Source organism: Salvelinus sp. IW2-2015, unplaced genomic scaffold (assembly GCF_002910315.2).
Source record: "Salvelinus sp. IW2-2015 unplaced genomic scaffold, ASM291031v2 Un_scaffold4484, whole genome shotgun sequence".
Classification (NCBI taxonomy): Eukaryota; Metazoa; Chordata; class Actinopteri; order Salmoniformes; family Salmonidae; genus Salvelinus; species Salvelinus sp. IW2-2015.
In genome coordinates, this window is record NW_019945754.1 from 21694 (window position 1) to 26236 (window position 4543).

General features: G+C 42.2%; 1 pseudogene; it reads right to left on the bottom strand.

Annotated features, from left to right (window-relative positions):
• Window positions 1-843: 843 nt before the first annotated feature.
• Window positions 844-4543, bottom strand: part of LOC112077361 (bifunctional 3'-phosphoadenosine 5'-phosphosulfate synthase 1-like) — a 30124-nt pseudogene continuing 26424 nt past the window's right edge.

Consider the following 4543-nt stretch of genomic DNA (forward strand, 5'->3'; position numbering starts at 1 on the left):
TGTGGTGGTGAAGAAACAGAGAGAGGGAGAGACAGAAACAAGAGAGAGGAGAGACAGAAACAGAGAGAGGGAGAGACAGAAAAGAGAGAGGGAGAGACAGAAACAGAGAGAGGCAGAAACAGAGAGAGACAGAACAGAAACAGAGAGAGACAGAAACAGAGAGAGGGAGAGACAGAACCAGAGAGAGGGAGAGACAGAAACGGAGAGGGAGAGACAGAAACAGAGAGAGGGAGAGACAGAAACAGAGAGAGGGAGAGACAGAAACAGAGAGGGGAGAGACAGAAACAGAGAGAGGGAGAGACAGAAACGAGAGAGGAGAGACAGGAGAGAGAGACAGAAACAGAGGAGAGGGAGAAGAACAGAAACAGAGAGAGGGAGAGACAGAAGGAGAGAGAGGAGAGACAAAGAGGGGGAGAGAAGAAACAGAGAGATGGATCATGAGGGGGTTCTTTACCGTGATTGAGCAGTGAGCACAATGTACCGGGTCTGAGAATATTAAAAACGAATGGAAATTCCTATTTAAAACGTGTGGAGTGAGGCACTGAGACGTACAACAGGACCAGTTGAAACATTACAGGTTGTCACACATACGTCAGCACTATATGTGCCTGATGGGAGATGGCAGGGTTTTTTACAGGTATACATTGGGAATGAGATCACCTACTCTGGTTTAAGTCAGTAAAAGCTCATCAATGGTAGTTCTTTTTGAAGCAAATTAGATTTGTTCTGAGTTAAACATGAATTCTTTGATGACACAGTATATTTGAGAGTCTGGAACCATTTTATTTAATGTAGCTATCGTGGCCTGTGGCTAACCAATAAAAAATGAAAATACAAAATGTATCCATTTGCTAAAAATGGTTTATTGGAGAACATGGACAATAATATATAACCGCTATCTTTTTTTCCGGCCATACTGGCAGAGCAGACCCATGTTTGTACAGTAGTAACCAAATGGAAAATATTATAACTCAGTACAAAGAATATTAAAACAGCCAACAAACTAAAATATATAGTGACAGACCACAGGGGGCTGCTGAGGGGAGGACAGCTCATAATAATGGCTGGAACAGAACAAATGGAATACCATTCCACCTATCTGCTCCAGTCACTACCCAGCCTGTCCTCCCAAGTAAGATGCACCAACCTCCTGTGTGATAAACATCAACTAAAACATAAATACAGATAGTCCCTAAAACAGTCATAGGTGGTAAACACTTCACTACATACTACATCAAAGTAAAAAGATAACACATCATTTATCAGTATGGAGAAATAAAGCTGATGGTAAACAGGAAGTATTTCTAAAGGTTTAGTCATTAGTTCCGGTCTCATCTGCTTTGCAGATCGGTTCCTGGATCAATTGGACCGCTTTAACCTAACAGAGGCAAGTGGGAGAATGAACAGGTGTGTGGTGTGTGTGTGTGTCGGGAATGCATGTCTCTGTGTGAGAACGATTGACAAAGACAAGGCACTCAACTTGACTCAAACTCCAATTCAAACCACAGTTCCAGTCAGGCCAACAACCTCAGATGACAGCACATACTGCAGCTACACAGCGATGGCTTGTTTTAAGATCACTAAATTAGTCTACGCTTTCCAGTAACTTATGTGAAGTGTGCATGGGGACAATGGACAAAGCCCAACTCAAAAAATCAATATGATCACGTTAGCCATGGACACGGTCAGAGTTCTAGGAAACTCACCAAGAGGGGCATTGACTTCCTACATGTATTCATCTCACTAACATCACCAAGAGGGGCATTGACTTCCTACATGTATTCATCCTCAACTAAACCACATCTTGTTACATAATGAGGAACCTTTTTGCATCATTCTCTAAAAAAMACAATCTTTGCCTCTTCACACCTTTTAAAATGAACATTTGAACCCACTTCCAGTTTAAAACACATTTAAAAATACTGATAGTTGCACAATTAGAGAAACCAATTTCTAATGGTGAGTTTAAATAAAGTACATACTCAGTGTGGTAAGACTGAAGCCCAGTGGCAGTAGCAGCAGAACGAGAGAGAGGAGAGAGGAAAGTAGAGGAGAGAATACAGGAGAAGGGGAGAATAGAGGAGAGAATACAGGAGAAGGGGAGAATAGAGGAGAGGAGAGAGGAGAAGGGGAGAATAGAGGAGAGAATACAGGAGAAGGGGAGAATAGAGGAGAGAATACAGGAGAAGGGGAGAAGAGAGGAGAGAGGAGAGGTGTGTGCGTTGGAGGTTGGAGAGGGACATCTGGAGACGAGCCACAGCGCAGGGAAGGAACGATAGCTATAGCTGTTGAGTGGTCCTCGTATTAATCTTTTAACTGTTTTAGATGAGATAGCTGTGTCGTATTCATTAGGCACCAAACAGAGGGAAACAGACTGAAGCAGGGAGGGACTATCTGGACTTGTCCAATGACAACCGCTTGTTTTTGTTTTTCTTGGTGAGAAACATTTGAAAAAGTTTTGCTATGGTGTCCCCTAATGAATACGACCCTGATGTTCCCCATTTTGACCTTTGACCACATTTTGACCTTAGGTAGCCTTCTCCAGGGACTGATAGTACTCCACCAGTACAGCCCAGGCTTTGGGGGCCATGAAGCCTTCCGGCGGGTTCTGTCCTTCGCGAGCCATCTTACGCATCCGTGTCCCTGAGATGAAGTCATAGTCTTGATGGCTGAAAAACAAAGAATGAAGGAAAACAAATGTAGAAGGCACCGTCTCATTTCAACAGCCTGACCCTGAAATGTTTTTTTGGTAAGTGAGGAACGATCTTCTAACTTAATGGCATGACCAACTAAATTCAAGGACACTTTAGGAGAGTTCTTTGAGGGAACTTACAAAAATGCACTTCATATGCTTGAAAAAAGGCCATGTATTTCAGTAATTGAAGTAAACACGCACTCGAGCCCCCTTACGCTAAGGGACTTGGTATATCAAAAGAACCTCAGACCCATGAAACAGCAGTACATAGAGAATTGCATCAAGCCAGCGGCAAAAAAAAGAAGGAGCGCAACCTAAACGTCAGACCTTCACCATCAAATTCAAACCGTCTGTTAGACTTCTCAGTTTAAACATGGTTCAAAAATAAACACTGGCAAAAAATGTCTAAACACAGCTAATTAGTCTCAAACCAAAATGAGGAAAATTCCTGTAAAAAACAGACTAGTCTAAATCACATCTTCCATGACTCCGCACACACAAGTAGGGGATAAATTAATTTGTCTATGATTAGATTCATTAGATACTACTGTAGATTCCTTCATTTAGACAAAGGGGGTAACATTCAAGCACATTCCTTCTCTCGCACCGTTACAATGCATTTTCTCATAATAATCCCATTTGTCAAATGTGGTTTCGTTTCTCAGCGGTTTGCGGTCGTGTGGACTGATGTGCGCAGCGGAGCGTCTTGTACGATTTGTACTGTTAGCGCCGCAGCAAGAGCCACGACGTTTCCCCACATTAAACCTTATCATGGATTCCTGACCAGCAGAGTCTAGTAGGATGTAAACTCCAGCTCCACATGTTCTGCCAGTGTCCTCTCCCGTCTACCTCACTCCTGAAACTATATATTGAAGCCCGCAGACAATTAAGGGTTGGTTTGGGGTTCTTTTTCATTCAGAAAATTTCACTTTTTCCCCTCCATTCTTGAATTGTTTAAATTAGTCAATGAATCTCATTTTTTTATTTCACCTTTATTTAACCAGGTAAGCTAGTTGAGAACAAGTTCTCATTTACAACTGCGACCTGGCCAAGATAAAGCAAAGCAGTGCAACACAAAACAACAACAGAGTTACACATGGAATAAACAAGTGTGCAGTCAATAAACAATAGAAAAAAAAGAAAGTCTTATACAGTGTGTGCAAATGGCATGAGGTGGTATGGCAATAAATAGGCCATAGTAGCAAAGTAATTACAATTTAGCAGATTAACACTGGAGTGATAGATGAGCAGATGATGATGATCAGATGATGGTGTGTAATAGTGATACTGGTGTGCAAAAGAGCGCAAAGTAAATAAAAACAATATGGGGATGAGGTAGGTAGATTGGGTGGGCTATTTACAGATGAACTATGTACAGCTGAGCATTCTTAAGGACTCTGTGGGTTCTGGGTTATCTATCATTGAACCCACTTGCAGATGTAAATCAGCTGTTGCTAAATCTGGTACAATGTATCATTTCTAAGTGTCCTGGTGTGTTTTTGTAGTACATGGTCCCTGTTCAAATCAACTGAATAGATCAATTAAATAAACTCCCTAATTCCTCCCCTAATACTGCTGAGTTATCCTCATGTTATTGTCCTCTGCCCAACAGTGAGTCCTGAGCCTGCAGTACAATGCAGACCAGACTGACAGCCAGGGGGCAGTACCAGATCGTGTATGTCTGACACTCCAGGTGTGCCAACGAGTCAGCTCCCGTTTCTCCATAGGCAGTAATGGGATCACTTCCTCCTGACCTCCGTAATGCAAACCCACTGTTGAACACATCTACTACTGTATTCTCCCACAAATTACTGTATTCTCCCATACATTAGTGACTTTTGTACTGGA